The sequence below is a fragment of the Pelodiscus sinensis genome, chromosome 1 (genome assembly GCF_049634645.1).
Source record: "Pelodiscus sinensis isolate JC-2024 chromosome 1, ASM4963464v1, whole genome shotgun sequence".
NCBI lineage: Eukaryota > Metazoa > Chordata > Testudines > Trionychidae > Pelodiscus > Pelodiscus sinensis.
Genome location: NC_134711.1, coordinates 147,039,956 through 147,058,784, shown reverse-complemented (window position 1 = coordinate 147,058,784; position 18,829 = coordinate 147,039,956). Strand labels below are relative to the sequence as shown.

The following is an 18,829-nucleotide window of genomic DNA, read 5'->3' as shown; positions in this document are numbered from 1 at the left end:
GTCAACAGAGGCTCTGTCGACAGATACCGTCGACAAAGCCTCTGTCGACAAAGAGTGTCTAGACTACAGCCAGTTCTGTAGACAAAGCAAAACGCTTTTTCAACAGAGAGTCTAGACACTCTTTTGAAAAAGCATAGTGTGGATGCAATAACGCCTTTTGTCAACAGAACTCTGTCGACAAAAGGTGTTATTCCTCATAGAATGAGGTTTACCGCCATCGACAAAACTGCCGAGTTCTGTCGACTTACTGTCGACAGAACTCGGCAGTAGTGTAGACGCAGGTATAATTTTGTCAACAAAAGTCCATTTTTGTCCACAAAACCCTGTAGTCTAGACCAGTGTTACCCAAATGATGTTCTACAGAACCCCAGGGTTCCACGAAGTGAAAATAAGGGTTCTATGAGAAAATTCCATTACAATAACATTTTATGATTTTTTTAAAAATATTTAATTTTTGTGTTAAAATATGTGCAATTAAACTAAATGGCCCAAATGATGAAACATGGCCAATCTGAGCGTTAAGTTTTTCTGGTGCTCTCTGTATGACTGCTCATGATTAAGTTACATACGGGTATGTCTACACTACCCCGCTAGTTCGAACTAGCGGGGGTAATGTAGTCATCTGCAGTTGCAAATGAAGCCCGGGATTTGAATTTCCCGGGCTTCATTTGCATGAAGCCGGCTGGCGCCATTTTTAAATGCCGGCTAGTTCGAACCCCGTGCCGCGCGGCTACACGTGGCACGGAATAGCTAGTTCGGATTAGGCTTCCACGAGGAGTACAGCTAGTTCAGATTAGGAAGCCTAATCCGAACTAGCTACTCCATGCCGCGTGTAGCCGTGCGGCACGGGGTTCGAACTAGCCGGCATTTAAAAATGGCGCCAGCCGGCTTCATGCAAATGAAGCCCGGGAAATTCAAATCCCGGGCTTCATTTGCAACTGCAGATGACTACATTACCCCTGCTAGTTCGAACTAGCGGGGTAGTGTAGACATACCCTACCTCTTCTAAATAGGTGAGGTTAGGCATTGTCAGCCCTGGACGAGCCAAGCCTGGAGGTGGAGCTTTTGAAGGTCTGAGTGGAAGATCTGACCCTTGTCTTGTGAAAGGAGTTTCACGAAGTGTGGGAGAAGAATCAGGAGAGCAACGGACATCTGAGACAGGTAAGGAAACCAGGTCTTCCTGGACTATGCCGGCGCTATCAACATGACCCTGGGCTTGTCCTGTTTTATTCCCTCTATGACTTTGTTGAGAAGTAGTAGAGGCAGAAAAGCATAGGCTACTTTGTTTGCCCAGTTGAACAACAGAGCATCTCCCATCGAGATCTTGCCCAGGCACACTCTGGAACAGTACTTGGGGCATTTTGCATTGTGAAATGTGGCGAACAAGTCTATGTCTGGAAAACCCCACTTCTGAAACATGGAATGCAGGACTTGAGGTTGGATTTCCCATTCGTATTTCTGATGAAAGACTCGGGTCAGGTAGTCTGCCATTACATTTTGCTTCCCTGGGAGACAGACCATGTGATGGTGGATGCACCAGTGCCACAATGCTGTGGTTTCTTTGCAAGATGGTAGGAGCTGGCTCCACCTTGGAAGTTTATATAAAACATGCACACCATGTTGACTGTGAGTATTCGCACTGACATTTTGAGAATCAGGGGAGGGAAATATTCACAGGCTCATATGACCACCTATAGCTCTACGATAGTGGTATGAAGTTCTGACTCTGGTGGAGACCATCTTTCCTGAATATTGTACTCACTCGTGTGTGCCCCAATATTCTAGCAAAGTGTCTGGGGTCATGCTCATAGAGGGAGGAGCTTGTTGGAATGGTACTCCCTTGCAAAGGCTGTCAGCCTGCAACCACCACTGAAGGATTCTTTTACCCTCTTGGGGAGGAAAGGGGGTGGCTCAGAATTTTGTGCAGATGGTGCTTGTGTGGTCGAAAACATGTGCGAAGCCATGCCTGAAAACATCACATGTGTAATCGGGCATACAGGACCACGTATGTTGTAGCTGACACGTGGCTGAACAACTGCAGGTATTGTCTGGCTGAGATCGTGGGGCTGTCGATGACCAACTAGTACTGTCGATGGGCCAGTATGGCTAGGGATTGAAAATGCTGATGAAGTGAGAGTCTGACTTGTGCTTGGACACAGTCCAGTGTTTTACCCATGAATTCCAGCTCTTGGGAGGGAGCGAGATGGGACTTCAGTATGTTTATCTGTAAGACTAGTGCACTGAACAACCGGATAGTCTTTGCTGTGTACTCTTGTGCCATCTGGGCTGTGGGAACCGTAAAACAGTACATTATACTTAAACAGGGCTTTCCATTCTGAAAGAGCCCAAAGTGCTATACATACACTACTAGAGACACAATCACCTCTGTGGTAAAAATCATCAAGCAGAAAGATAAATAGAATACAGCATAGTGCACTACAGTGGGGAAGGGAAAAGTTGTGGCTGAATATACCAAAGTAGACTCCTCTTCCTCCCAAATTACCCCGATCTCTTTTATATGATGACATCGAGCTAATAGGACCTCAGTTTTAAGGACTCATCTGGAAAACTATTACAGTAAATTCAATGGGTTTCAATTACCTTTCACAGAGGTATGAGGAGCTACATAGGTGTGAGGATTTGGCTCTATTACATAGCCAGGGAGTTTCAATGTTGAAGCTTACACCACTAACCAATCTATCAGGAAATCTATGTGATGTGGTTTTTCTTTATGTTAAGGGATACATATTCACCATGATGATTTAGCTATTGTATTAATGCACTGAAAATGTACCATAGTTCTCCAGCTACCATAATTTATAACAAGGAAGGATGTATCATACACAAGATATTTTCTAGCTGACATTCAAATCCCTCTCTGCAGTACGCTCTCCTCTGGAGACGGGCCACGGAATGAAATGCTGTGGAAAAACAAAATAAACCAAAACCCTGCTGTGGAAACAGGACAAATCTAGTTTTACATCCCCTGCAGAGAGCGAAACAAGACGGAAGTAAAAGGCACCAAATGGAGCTCACAAAGCTTCAGTATGATCTCAGCCTCCACATTCTGGCAGAGACTACAACCTATGATATTTGCTATGCTTCAAGTGAGAGCTGTTTTTTCATTGTACTATGGGTACAAAACTGTAGGGTCTATGAGCAAAATCCTCTTACCCTGAGCAAGTCTGGATTAAAGGGAAGCTGGAGGAGGGGGTAAAGGAAGGGGATGATGGAATTCTCTCCCTAAAGCCTCTTAGCATCCACACTCAACTCTATCCCTGCTACTGCAGCACAGCACTGTAGAAGTCTCCACGTAACTTTCCCCGTAAAGATTCTGTATCCTGCCTGAGTGTGTGGTGGAATCGCTCCATCAGATCCTACACACAGACTTAGTCCTCTATCTAAACCAGATTGTTATCATGCTGGGTTCATTCCTTCTTGAGCAACATGTCTTATTACAGGTGTACACCTCAATTGCTCTTGCACTATACTTTGTTGGCCTAGGTTTCTTGGTGATGACACATCAGCAGGCAAAAACACAGTTTGACATTTCCAGATGCCAACATGAGTTGGTGGCACTGGCAGTTAGAGAGAGCATCCCTTTATGTGAAAAGCGAGCATGTTTGTTTGGGAGTCACTGAGAGATAAACAATGCCAAAGCTCAGTTTTTGAGTAGACTGCATTTAACCAGGACTTTTGTCTGGAAATTTCAAAAAGAATTCACAGATCCAGGTCATACAAGCAAATCTGTCACACATGAAACCAGGTGAGCTACGTATTTTACTGTTAGGCTACTTCTATACTGCAAGGTTTTTGCGCAAAAACCTGTGGCGCTTTCACACCTCAAATGCACTTTTGCGAAAGTAAATCAGCAGTAAATCAGCAGAACAGAGGGCTTTTGCCGGTGCAGGTAAACCTCCTTCTACGAGGCATAACTCCCTTTTGCTCTACAGCTATTGCGCAAGAAGGCAAAAGTGGATGCTCCATAGGGGTTTCATGTGCAAGAAACCCCTATGGGATAAAGCACAAGTGCTCTGATGGCCATTCTGTGAATGGCCATCAAAGCTTTTTTATGCAATAGCATCCATGAAATGTGGACGCTCTCTTGCGCAAAAGCACATCGCTTTTGCAATGCGCTTTGAGGCGTGGACGTGCTCTTGCGCAAGAAGTTTTTGCGCAAAAACTCTTGCACAAAAGGCTTCTTGTGCAACAAGCCTGCAGTGTAGACATAGCCTTAGATTTTCTCTCTCAAAATGGTGTGGATTCTGCATGTTTTGAAATTAAGGGAAGACATGAAAGGTACACAACCTGCTGTAAGGAGGCCCATCATGCAAACACTTTTGCTCCTATGGACCAATTCAAGAAGAATATGATGAGCAAACACTGTTCTGCAAAGATCTTTGCAGGATGCAGATGAATTTGTTCCCTTTGCAGGGGATTTTCCAATACCTGATATGCTACTCAAAGCCTCCCTGCATCCTGCACAGGCTGAGGGAAGATCTGCTCCCATGTTTGGATCTTTCTTTCTATTTGGTTTCTGGCAGCCTGTCTATTCCAGCTTAAGTTTTTACAGCAAGAACATCTTAAAATGCCATATCGCTGGATCCCCTCCTGTTAGTCTTTCTTCCTTTATTTAATAAAACAGACACAATGTTCCGCAGTGTTTTTTGTTGTTAATTAATTCATTTGAGACAATTCCTTAAAATTTCATTTTAACAAATTTTTGTGTGGGTGCATTAATTACATTAAAAGATGCTCACAACTGACACTTACTAAAAGCCTTTGTACACACGCACACACACAAAACAACCTTCCAGTCTTGTCCCCCTCCTCCCTTCTGAGCAGGTACCTGCTATCAACTGCTGGAGTATGTTCACTCTGCACCTAGAGCTATAATTATTTTGCTTTAATTTTACTAAACCTTTTGTTCCATTCCCACGAGCCCACCTGATCCTTATATTACACTCGCTCTATTAAAACACTCATGCAGAACAAAGCACAGTTGTACTGATTCATAAGTAACTATCACCCCCCCCTTTCCTTTCATAGTAGAAACACACCACTGGCTGGGTTTTCATGACACTGTCCCTGGTTTCAAATGCTTGGTCCCAGTTTTGTTTCTTTGCTCTTGTTTTTACACATTTAGTGCCTGATTGCACTGTGGCACTGCTGTTGTTTTGAAGAACCATTCTCAGACATTTTACATTCTGCTCTGTGACACTACAAGAGATTCACTGCAGAGAGTGCTGGGGAATTTATCTGAATTATAATCACAGACTACAGGAATTTTTTTCGTTGTATAGTACATACACCAGGGCTAGCCCTGCATTTCTGTGTGCTAGGCAGAATCCTGTCATCCTGTCTGGTACGGCAGGACATAGCAGGGTAGGGTCAGGGTACTCACCACTATCTGGACTTGGAGGGCCTCATCCTCTGGCTTTCAAACAAGGACAAGTACCCTGCCAACTCTTAGGGTGGGATTTTTAGAAAGACCTAAAGGGTTTAGCAGGCCAAATCCCTTTTGAAAATCTTCCCCCTAAATAAACGGAAAATCACAGCAAAAAGATGCTTGTGATTTCTAGGAAGAAAAACAGGGAGACGAGAGCTTCTTACTGGAGGTGGGAGCATCATAAGTGTTTCCTCATCCATCTGCCTTGTAGAATGCAAACTTCTTTGGGCTGAGACAGCCTGTACTTTGTGTCTTATACGGCATCAAACACATTGTCAGCACCAAGCAATGAACAAATAATAGTCAGATAGAAGGGCAAAGATGTGGGCAGAGAAAGTTTTGGCAACTGGGAAAAAGGGTTGGCTTCCTATAGATCAGCTTTTCAAGATGGGGGTAGGAAGTGTCACAATGGTCTCCTCAGTAAGGGACATACTACGTGTGCGTTGGGAGGCGTTGCTGGCAAAGTGAAAACCACATGCCAAAGCACAGAATAGCTGCAGAGCATGCAAGTAAATGTTGCAATTTGCCAAAGAATAACCATTTTGCATATTTTATGAAGCATGTCAAATCTATCAGATTTTCTCTTATGAAATCATCATACTACAGCAACAATCATTCTCTCAATCAATCCTCCATGCTGTTAACTGAGTAATGAGTGATTTGGGAGGAACTGACGTTTACATATATTTTAAAGTCCTGAATACTTTTCTCTATCTGTGTGAGAATTGGGGGTGGAGGCTGTCACCTGGATGATTTTTTTTTGTCATTTGGTTTTGAATGATGGATTCACTGAAAGAAAATTCAAGTTTCAAAATACATACACACATACATGTGCAGTGCACATAAACGTTATATGTTGGCTCTGAAAATTGGCAGTGGGATAGTAACAGATCCATATCACCTTTTGGTGGTAGGTTCAAATCCAGTCCCAGCTGAGATTTTACGATCTGATGGCCATTCTGTGGCTTGTTTGAGACGACTTTTATGAATCATTCTAGTTCGTGCTGGCCAAGAGCCCACATCACAGAAATCATCACCACGAAGGCAATCATTAACTGGCTTCTTTGTATGCAATCTCAGTGGAGATACCATGGAGTAAATCAGCAATGAAGACTGAACTCTCTTCTCATCCCGGTAGTTGACCTCTTCAGTACACAGGGCGGCATGTGCATGTTTGTGTCCACACATGCAACTTTATAAACAGAGAAATAAAACTATTCAGTTGCGTTCACAACACCAGGAGTAGAAACATATGGACTAATCCTGACAAGTGGAAACGACCCACAAATGCCATTGAAATCAGCAGCTGCTATAAGCACTCTGCTGTCTTTCTGTAGCTTCAAATCAAAGAACAGTAGTGGCCACTGTGTGGCCAGATGAGAACAATCAAAAAGGTATTCCATCCTGTAGCTGAGGTGAGCCTGAGGACGATTATATTACATACTAGGAGGATTTTTACTCTATCTAGCATGTGGTTGATTATCTGATGATTATCAAATCCACTGCACTAAACAAACATCCCAGTGCATTCAAGAACACAGTGAAACTCAGGCAGTTTCCCCCTAGCTCCTGGTTTTTAGGGAGTATGAATCATTAGATTCTCTGAAGAATTAGGTTCTCTAGTTTTTTTATGATATGTTTACTAACCTGAGGGGACTAAAGATCTCAGGACCCGAGAGTAGTTTTAAGTTTTTCACCATCTGTCTGAAGTGCAGCCAATGCAAATTCCACCTTCAGATCTGCACTCCTGTGCCTCCCTGTTATGTTTCATTTCACACTTATTGTCTCTGTTCCTTAGAAACAGGAAAAATACGCATCTGATCAGCTTGCTGAAGTCATGTACATCATATAACCTGAAATTGTTCCTTCAGTAGGTGCTGTTTGGACTTCCATTTACATCTTCAAAATGAGCAAAAACAGAGCTTATTGAACAATAAGAATATTTTATGAATTTTGTTTGAAAAACATTGTTTTATTGAAATTTGTGAAGGTTTTCAAAATTTTTGATAAAAAATGAAATTTATTCATATTTTCCCTCTTCCTTTCTCTAATTTGTTTTTTGTCTCCCTCCTTCCCTCTCTGTCATCTAATTTTGTGACCAAAAAAAGAGGGACAGGTAAAAAACATTTTTTACTATTGTAATTTATTTTCAAAAATCATAAAATGTAAAAAGCAGGAAAATGTCTGCCAAAAATGTATCTTTCTTTAAAAGGCCATTCTTTGACCAAAAATGTTTCAAATTAAATAATGTGGGCATTGTTAATGGGAAACGGATAGAGCACATTATGGGTAAGGTCTGACAGTACAAGTTGTTTTGCTACCATGTTCCTTATGGTCATACACTGAACTTATATTCTGGTTAATAAATGATCTGCAAAAAGTATTGATGAACCCAATCCCAAATACTGAATCTGAACTTCTTCCTTTTCCTGGAAATACATGGTCTCAGTCTGGATTCAAATAGCAGTTCAAACTCATCATGTCAAGAACACTATAGCTCGGCTCAGCTTTTTCAAAGCTTCCATCAATTAAGTATTGTAAAAAGTTGGGAATTTCATGTCCCCAAAATGTCCCAGATTCCCAGTAAAATGTATGAAAATTCTCGATGCAGCAAAACAACTTTTCCAAAGAAATTGGATGAACCTAATTTTGTCCACATAGCTATACAAGTGACACCATCACAGACCTATCCTCATAGGCTGCATCAGGGGTTTATACAGCAGCACATTTTCAAATGTGATATATGCCATCAAGTGCCAGCAATGCCCCTCTGCCATATATACTGGCTAAACCGAATAGTCTCTGCAACGAAGGATTAATGGACACAAATCAGACATCAAGAATGGTAACATGCATAAACATAATTAACATATGGGGAACATTTTAACCTCCCTAGAAAGTCAATAATGGATTTAAAAGTAGCCATTCTTCTACAAAGGAATTTTATCATCAAATTACAGAGGGAAACAGCTGAACTGGAGTTCATTTACAGGTCTCACACTATCAACTTGGGCTTGAATAAAGATACTAACTGGTTAATGCACTAAAATTCAATTTCACCCCGCCTTTGATATTCACATTTCCACATCAAATGCTATGAATGGGACACATCCTGCTTGACTTAATCAGCTTCATTAACAGGTCCTACAATTGACAGCTAACTGTTTTTGCTGTTATATACACCCTGGATTCTGTGATTTCCATTCCAACTCTGATGAAGTGGGTTTTACTGATGGTTCCTCCTTTCTTCCACTCAAGATCATCTCATCTGAAGAAGTGGGTTTTGCCCACAAAAGCTCATGATACTATTCTTTTATTTTGTTAGTCTCTATGGGTATGTCTATACTACAGCGTTATTTCTAAATAAGCTATTTTGAAATAGTTCATTCGAAATAGCTCATTTTGAAATAACACGTCTATACAAAATGCATTTCGAAATAGTGCTTTGCTATTTCGAAATAGCACGTCCACACTGAGTGGATGCTGAATGACATTTAAGGCCGGCCAGAACCAGGTCTGGCAGGGCATCAGGTCAGGATTTACTTTGTGTGGCTGCTGCCTGGGGCTTTCTGAGGCCTGTGCTTAAAGGGACCCCCCCGGACAGCCGGTTCTCACCTTTCCGTGTTTGCTTGTCTAACTCAATGAGGGACAGCAAAGCATTTTGTCTCTATGTGCTCTGGTTGCCCTCACTCAGGACACCACAGCACTCTGCAACATGGAGCCAGAGCTGCCCCTGGGCACTCTGGTGCTTCTCTTGGACGCGTTGCTGTGAGCCTTGCTGTACTTTATGCAAGCTGCCATCCAGGAGGTCCATCGGGGGACTGTCAGTATCCAGGAGGCCCTGCAGGAGAGCTTCCACCCTGAGGCTCACTAACATTCTCCCTGGTCTGCCCCACTGGGGGCTTGTGCCTCATTCCTCCCTCACGTCCTTCGACTCCCCCCCCCCCAACCTCCTTCCTGATGTAAAATAAAATACATGTATTTTCATGAACTCAAACTCTCTTTATTTAACAAAACTGTGTGTGTGGGGGGGATGAAACTCTGGTGAGACTGGGGAAAGGAGGTGGGAGAGGGGAGGAGAGAGGGTAGGAGAGGGCAGAGGGAAACCTGGGAGGAGGGAGCTGGAAGGGGGAAGCAAGGGGAAGAAGGGGAAGGGGAAACTCAGGGCTCAAGACTGGGGGGGCTCGCTGGACCAACTTGATTGTCATGCGAACCTGCTCCTGGGTTTACATGTGGCCTTTGGTGGCCAGGCTGGCAGCTATCCTGCCATAGACGGCCACGTTCCCCCATCTAATGCGGAGATCATGGACGTTGGGGACATCTCCCCCAAACCTGAATAAGGTCCACGATCTCCACCCTGGACCAGGAAGGCACCCACCTTTTCCAGCCCCTTACAGGGTCTTGGTTGCTGGCAGAGTGCACCTGGAGAGCGGTGGAGGGCTGGCTGCCAGTGGCTTGCTGGCTCATGTTTTGGGGCCACTGGGTCAGGGGCAGTGACTGCTGGCTCTGGGCTGGCAGGCTTGGAGCTAGCACAGGCACTGTGGCCAGAGTCTACCCCTTTAAGGGCTCTGGGGAGTGAGGGAGGGAGAGGAGTGTTCTTGGTTGAGGCTGGAGTGGCCACCAGGGCTCCCTGGGAAGGCTGGAGGCCCCCTATTTCGAAATAAGTGTCTACACAGCACTTATTTCGGAATAGCTATTTCGAATTTGGCATTATTCCTCATAGAATGAAGTTTACCAAATTCAAAATAAGCCCTCTGCTATTTCGAATTTATTTCAAAATAACAGTTTGGCTGTGTAGACGCTAGGAAAGTTATTTCAGAATAAGGGCTGTTATTTCGAAATAACTTTGCTGTGTAGACATACCCTAAGGTGCCACAGGACTGCTCGCTGTTTCTAATTCTATATGACGATCTAACAGAAATAAAGAAACAATGTACCATATAACTCCTCAGACCTAGAAAAAACATTCTTTCTATGAGGTACATCCAAGTGCCTGACACAAAGGATGATGATTAGCTCAAGGGCCAAAAGTTTGGGGGTCTTTGCTTAGTGACTGTGAATCAGAAATCCACAGAATCTCTTCTGACTTTGGGGAGCTACCAGAATGAGGCAACAACTATTAAAAGGAAACTGTATCTTTATTGTAGCAAATGTTTAGTATCCAATATCTGAATTTACAACACAAAGATGACTTGGCCCAGCACAGATAGGAACTGTTACTATGGTGTCCCTCCTTGTAGAAGAGAGAAGGGACTGGTTGTAATGAAAACCAGGGGCATTTCTTCTGAAGCAGTTCATCAGGCAGACTTTGCAGTGCTCTTTAGCTCTTTATAACCTGACTTGATTAACAGTTAAACAAGAGACTGCTGGCTACAGTTACAAAGTTTGCATGAGAGAGGCTGAATTAAAGCAGGATCTATCGGGTGAGGGGTCACCTCCACAGTAAGCTGGGGTGCGCCAGAGGCATTGGGAGCAGAGTCAGGAGCATCACAAACAACTTTGACTTGTGTGTAGGGCCTTTGGTAGGAGTGAATCGGGACCCAATTTTGTCCTAATCCACCTCTGACAAGACTGGATTCAGGTTTTGATTTTAATTCCTACTACCAATACATGAAAAATAGTTCACAAGAAAGAGCAAATTCAAGAACTGAAGATCTTCCACCCGCCCTTTCTGTCTCTAGGGGTGTGTCTAAACTACACTCCTCTGTCGGCAGAGAGCTGTAAATTAGACACATCAAAAGTGCTAATGAAGCTAGGATTTAAATATCCCGTGGTTCATTTGCCTAATGGTAGTTGCTGCTTTTTTTCAAAACGGGACTTTTCAGGAATAAAAACAAAAACCGGCAGTTTAGACTACTCATTTTTTGAGGAGTACAGGATCTTTCAAAACGGGGCATTTCTGCTGAAAATGCCCCATCTAAACTGCCACTTTTTTTCGAAAAACCCCGTTTAGGGGAAAAAGCAGCGGCTGCCATTATGCAAATGAAGCACAGGATATTTAAATCTCGGCTTCATTTGCACTTTCGATACTTCTAATTTACAACCCTCTGCTGTCTGAGGGGTATAGTTTAGATGTACCCTAAAAGTTGAAACCTGGGCAGCCCATCAGTTTTATTAGGTGACCTAATAGGCCCTTTCTTCCTATCTGCTCTCATCCACTGTGTATAGAGATTTGCCAGGCACTTCTATTTACATATTTTGCTGGCTCATCACACAAGGTCATTCTGTTTTAACAGAGATTCAAAATGAACCAAACCAAAAGTTCTTTACTTATTTTTGGTCCTGCAGGAAGAGCAACAATCAATAGTTATTACATGCCTACATACCTATTTCCCATAAAACCCTCTCCACTCTGGCTTAGACATCACTGGGTTTGTATGATGTATGAAATAGAAAAAAATAAAAACAATTTATTTTACTCCAGACCCATACAGATCTACAGGGCAGTGAGGAGCAAAATCTTGTTTGGACTGGCAAATTGAACAAACATCACACAGGAGCCACAGAGGAAGCAATTATATGCAACACCAATTCCTGTAATTTTTATTAAGTTAGGTTTGGGTTAGAATTTTTGTTTGTTTTCTTTTTCCAGTTCCTCCCCCCATCTACTCAATCCAAGACACAGTATAACCTACAGCTGCTAACAAACAGGTTTCTGGGAATGATCTGTGGATAAAGCTTATGCCCCGTATTGAAACTGAATGAAAAATAAACATCTCAGCTTTACAAGACTGGGAAGAAATGCAAGACGTAAACTTTCAAGTATTCAGTGAGGCAAAATTCTCACTGTAGTTAGTGAGAATTGAAGTGACACTGTAGTCACACAAAGACAACCATGATTCCTTAACGCATCTCCACCATCTCCTGTATTTAACATTTAAATATACACACCACTTGAGCTGTCATAAGGCTAGTAAACCCAAATTTTTAATTGTCCAGAATGTGCTTTGTTTATTGCACTAAATTTACCCAAATACAGACCATGGATCCAATTCACAAGCCTTCAACATTTGGAATCACTACATGAAGAGGGCAGACCCATCTTGCATGGAAATACTGCCAAAAAGCTGATTTGGAGACTTGGGGAAAATGTGCTGTGAGAGCGGGAAGGGTTGGAGCTGGGACAAGGGTGGGGAAGGGTTGGATCGGGAGAATGGAGGAGGTGGAAAAGAGACAGCAAGAGGGAAAACATGGCAGGGCTTGGGCGGGGAGGTTGCCCTGGGTCCAGTGCCGCCCCCCCCCACCTCCAGATGGCCATGATTCTTCCTAACCCCTTGTATGTTGATGTGGTAAACTGAGCAATGAGTACTCAGACCTAGGGACTAAAATCAGAGTTTCAGCATGCTAGTTAGGATCCATGGGGCAAAGGTCCAGGAAAGAGTTCAGGGTCTGTGTTTGAAGGACAGAAGCTGAATCCCAAAGCTGGAGCCAAGGATTGAAGTCAGATCCCCCGAGAGAATAGGTGGAACCGGAGCAGATTTGGAATCAAAGCCAAAGCAGGCCAGAAACAGAGCAGGAACAAGGACTTGAAGCAGACTGCATCAAGGCAAGCGCAGCAACTGGAAGCAAGAGCAGGGCAAGTGCCAATGCATGGTATGTGTTGAGCAGTTACTGATCTGTTGTGGGTGTTAAGCTTATAAGAGGGGCTGCTAAACCAGCAGCCAATCAGGTGCTGTAACTACTATGTCAGTTCCAAGGCAGTGCATCTGGACTCAGTGCAGTTAGTCAGAGAGCAGACCAACAGCTTGGTCCTAGTTGGATTCTCCCCAACAGCATTCTCCTTCTTTTGGAGCTACCTTCCAAAAGCCATTTGGCCAGGTTTCTCAGGGCAGGATCAGTGCAAAACAATTTATTTTACTCCAGGCAGTCTGGAACATGGATGTGTTCCACAGGTTCTCACAACTGCTCCTCTGGGCCAGATCGCTCCCAGTCATTCATTACTGGCGGCTTCCTCAGGCTCAGCAAGAGTACAGAATCTGCTTGACCATGTATTTCTTTTGGTCCTATATGGCTATCGATGCAGAAGGAGGAGGAGACTGGTGTGGGAAGGGATTCTTGTCAAAAGTTTCAAGAGGGAAATAAGGCACAGGGTTGTATCATAAAGGGATTCTATCAGCTACAATCAAAAGATTGCTAGGTCAAGTTGTTCCGTGATCGCGTCTTGTGTTTTAGTTTCATGGATGGATGGGTGGATTGCCGGTTTTGGGCATAGAGCCATAATTTTTCTCCTACTTAGAGGCTGGGAGTCAGGTAACAGTGTGTGCTTGTACACTGTTTCAACCTCTTCTAACTGAAATCTAGATTTGCTTGGTAAATGTGCATAGTACATGGCAAGGTGGGCAAAAGTTAAGTGCTGGTGAAAGAAAGACTGCTTGGTGTCACCTCAGAGCCCTGGCTTGCACCACGCAATGTCCCATTTTCAGCCATGGCTGTCCCAATCCTTCAGAGGAAGGAGATTAAAAGCCTCCCAGAAAACAGTGAGGAAAAATATATTTGTTTTGTCTATCCCAGTAGCTGGCCGAAACCCTGAAGCATGAGACTTAGAAACATATGACATAAAGCAGAAGTGAGCCCCAAGATTGTTGAACCTAGTCCCCTACCATCACCAGGAACCCCATCATACAATCAGGCACACAATTTTTTCCAGCTCTCTCGAAACTAATTTGCCCTCACAACTCCTGTAGGGAGGCTGTTCCAGAACCCTACCTCCGATGGTCAAAAACCTCCTTCTAATGTCCAACCTGAATGTATTCATGGTCAGTTTATATCCATTGGTTGTTCTTCCAGCATGGTCCTTTAGCTTAAATAGCTCTTCATCCTCCCTGGTGTTTACTTCCCTAACACATTTTTAGAGATCAAGCACATCTTCCTTCAAGTCTTTTTTGGCAAGTCTAAATGAGAAAAGCTCTTTCAATCTCCTAAGATAGCCCCTCCATTCCCGAGATCAGCTGAGGAGCTCTTTTCTCTTCTCCTAGACAAAAACATGCACACAGTGATCACTGCATTACAATTAAATAAAATGGAAAAATAACTGTGTCAAAAAGAATTTATTTTTAAATCTATAAAAGGACATCAAATATTTATCTTCACCCTGTAGATAAATTTCCTCTAGGTCAACTCAGGAAATGCCTGCATTTCCTACTTTAGCTTGAGGTTGACAACACAAGAGAAAGTATAGTTAGTACCCTAGCTCCTACACTCTAACACCATGATGAAAGATGAACCACAGCATCTTTAAAATGCTATTCTGTGAAGTACCCTATTACAAAGACTTAAAAATGCTTTGGGTGAAATCTTCACTCTATGGAAAGCAAATGCAAAGCTCCCATTGTCTTCAATGGGGTCAAGATTTCACCCTTTATTCTTTATATGTAAAATAGAGGGCCAGAGGATAGTGGGGAGTGGTCTTCAGGCTACACCAGGGTGATAGGAGTTGTTATGGCTGCAAAACCTTTTTGGATATCATAGAGAATTTGCTCAGTTACATCAATTGCTAGACCTGTCATGAACTCCCTCAACACAGCTCTCACATTGCTGGCTGGTGTATGTGGAAGAAAGAGGGGAACGCAATAGGATCACTGCCACACCCCAAGTGTATTCAGACATGCTCCTTTTGTGGGTGGCATGCTCGCAGCAGCACTGAGAGGACTCTGCTGCCACACAACATCAATATCTGTTGCTTCCTGGCTTGCAGATAAGTACAGCTGAGGGGAGAACAAAGGCACACATATGCTCCTTACCTTCTTTATCCTCCACTTGCACACACAAACAGGGACAGCCATGATTTGGGTCAAAGAACTGAGGCAGCATTAAATAAGGATACATTAAATAAGAGCTTCTGCCCTGGGCATAAGGAGAGTTAAAAAAATTGACAATATATTATATTCTAATCAGTTTTATGCAGAAAGAGTAAAAGATTTCCAAAATTAAAATGTGTCTAATACATAATTAAATATAATAATCACATAGCGAACTGTGGACACGACAGTCTGACAAGATAGGACCATACGAAATATGTCTCACCACTAGAATGCATGTGAAATCTGAAACTGCCTGCATTGCTGAAAGGTAAATTCTATAGGGGAGATTTAAAAGTGCGTTAGCTGCTGTTATATTAACAAAAAGTATAATTTACCTTACAGCACTGAAATTCTCCCAGACGCTATTGACTGCAGGAGCGAGAATGTCTTTTCTGTGTCTTAATTTACTTACTAGCAAGTGATCCAGTCCAATGAAATATCTGCACAATTTCAGCTCCCACTGAGAGACACTAACATCATTTAATTAATGGAGACATTGAAAGAGTGACAAGTGATTCAAAACATGATTCTGAGATGAGAGTAAGCCAAACAATGCTGATCTGGATATTGGTTTCAAACCTTCCTCTTTCCTACCATTTTTCATATTTGTGGTTTTGGTTTGGCCCATTATAGAGCAGTGTTCCCTCTAAGCTGTGGGGCAGCACAGCTTCACAGATGATTATTCAGCCCCACCCAGTCAGTCAGCTCTGTGCCTGGAGCCCTGAGCCTCTGACTGAGCAGAGCTGATTAATCACCTGTGAAGCTGTGTTGCCGCGCAACTTAGAGGAAATGCTGTTATAGAAAGTCAATTATGAAATTTGGATCCAGGTTCAGATTCTGAAATCCCCTGAAGTTCAGTGTCTGGATGCAAGGATTTGGTTCAGGACTACTCATAACATATAGACTGCTGCCTCTTCTGGACTTTGAATATATGAATCAACTATATTCTTGCCTAAATTAATTACAACTCAAGACTGTCAAATAACAGGCTGAATTGGAATTATTTAATCAAAGATTATCAATCAGCAATTACTACAGCACCATACTGAAGGAAGAAAGAATACATTCATTACCACCTTTTGATGTGATGATGATGATGACAAAAAGCTGGCTCTGTATCTCTTCACTGTACCTGGAGGGATGCAGCAAATCCATTCCCCAACTAAGTCCCCAGATTGGTGTCATTATATGGGATTTCTGAACAAAGACAACCTCTTGGCCAAAATAATCATCTTTTGATGTCATTTCTATACATTGTTCATTTATGTGATTTAACAGTGATGGCATGATTATTTATAGCTAAGAGGACTAATGAGATAATATACTACAGTGAATCTTTCTTCTCCTCCTCCTCACATAATTTCTCTTCCCTTTTGCTGGAACAATTTGCTGGTACAATTACTGCTTATCAGATTCCCAGGTTTATATATGCTTATGTAAGCAATATATATTTGCAGGGAATGGTTTCCCAGACTATCTAGATTTCTGTAGATATAGAGTGCCCAGGAATAAAATGTACATACTAACATGGAATTCCCTCAGTAGAATTACTCACTGGTCAAAGACTAGAGTTCTGGGCCTTCTCGGCCTTCAGATGCCACATACTTTTTGTTAATATCCTAAAGAGTCTAAAGAATAGTTGATAAATAAATTAATCAAATATACAGAAAGAAAAGAACTAAAGGGGTGAATATTTACTGCTATATAACAATATAATACATGTTTTACATTATAATTATACACAGTAGTTGCAATTACCTTATTGCACAAAGAATTCATCTGTGTTTCTCCAAAGAGGCATATTCCACACTCCGCTGCTATTTTGTATCATTTTTCCTCTGGGAAGTCGGGTCCCAGAACCCAAGGATCAAGCCTCAATTCCTAATCTGCCCTTAGCAGGGATTCAGGGATGGCACAGAATGAGCAGTGACAGTTCCAATGAAAACAAGCCCATTCAACAGACATATTCCTACATGGAAGGCACAACAGAACAGTAGCAGGAAGAAGAATTTCTCAAAAGCTCCAGGGGGAGTGACTATGAGCATTTTTTTAGAGAAACAATATGAGCAAGAATAAAAGGCTATATTCCTGATAAATAAGATTTTCCCTCCTCCCCAGTCACTAGAAACTCTACTAAACAGACAATGCAACCGGGAGAGCATGCTAGAGATATTAGGAAAACGGACCAAATGAGAAACGGATTTTCCATTTCTATCTTTCCCAAGGAACATGGAAGCCACCTGTCCCAGGCAACCACTATGAAAATGGTACTAGAAATTCTTTAATTCAGGGCTTGATCCTGCAGCCTTTATTATCATTCATGTCCCCAATGAAGCCTACACAAATGAGTTAAAGCTGCAGGATCACAACCTAAGAGGGCTCATTTTCAGCAAGGGTTTGCAGTAATTTGGCATGCAATTCCCATCATTGCTGCTGGGAAATGCATGCCTAATTCCCTGAAAATGTGCTGCTGCTAAGAGTCACAGGACTCCTGATTACTTCTTGCCAGTCTTAAAGAGATTAGATAAGCTTCTTCCATCTTATAAAAGGCTTTCATTATTCAACATTTCCATGAGAACAGTATATGGAACTGGAATGAGACTTTTTAACAATACTTTATAGGCATCTTTAAAAAAAAAACCCTACCAGAGAAACCAATTGGTTCAAAAGATTTGTTAATGCCATTTCTGATTCAGGGATGCCATCAATATTACTGACATTGAAAACATCTTGCAAAGCCAGACCCTGTTCCAAAGCCCTTTAACAACACATAGCCATCTGACAACTGCTTTCCATTTCCAATTGTGCTTCCCTGCTGCCATTTCCAGCAGGCTCTGTGATGGGTAGAAGCAACAGGTTAGGACGAAGTTGTTCCATTTAAATGGAAGATATGGGGAGCTCTGGGATGATGATCAATACAGCACAAAGTATTCTGGAAGCAGACTTCTGTCACTAGAAAATACAGGCATTTTAAAACACAGTCCATGAGAACATTTCCTGTCAGAGCTGAAAAGACTAGGCAGAGTTTGTATTGGCACTAGAGCTGCTGATGTGTCAATGGCTGAACTCCCCAAAGGACTCTTAGAAAAAGGGAGAGGGCAACATTCTGATTCTCATTACACCAGTAATGCAAATTACTGAGACTGATGGATTTACACTGGTGCGACTGAGATAAAAATCTGTCCCAGAAATTATATTGCTGAGGAGGTGTGCTGGTGATGGGTGAGATACAAACAGAGGATCTGATCGAGTGCTAGGATGAGTAAGCGCTACACCACTAGTGGAGGATCCTGCTTTGAGTGTTCATGTATCTCACATATCTGAGGCTTTGACATTTATGGGGATTTATTTAACTATCTCCATCCTAGTCTGCCAAATGCTTGCACCAGTGTAAACCCAGAATAACCATACTGCTTTCAGTGGATTCACTCCTGATTTACACTAGACTAGTTTCTGAATTTGGCTTTATGTGTTGAGAAGAAGAAATCCATTTATAGAAGGGCTGGCAAATGCCAGCATGTCTGTGTCAATTTTTCTTTTTGTAACTGCTTATCTAATAGCATCTCTGGCTATAGATTAA

At 42.5% G+C, this 18,829-nt stretch overlaps 1 protein-coding gene across 42 annotated transcripts in view; it reads right to left on the bottom strand.

Annotated features, from left to right (window-relative positions):
- The window catches only part of ZBTB20 (zinc finger and BTB domain containing 20), a 723,674-nt gene that overhangs the window by 428,718 nt on the left and 276,127 nt on the right, over window positions 1-18,829 (bottom strand). Inside the window, exon 6 of one of the 42 annotated variants that reach the window (XM_075906017.1) lies at window positions 6,351-17,218. The exons of the other annotated variants lie outside the window; for them this stretch is intronic. The gene's annotated coding sequence lies outside the window, so the exon portion shown is untranslated. The remainder of the gene's footprint in view (window positions 1-6,350; window positions 17,219-18,829) is intronic. 42 annotated transcript variants of the gene reach the window in all.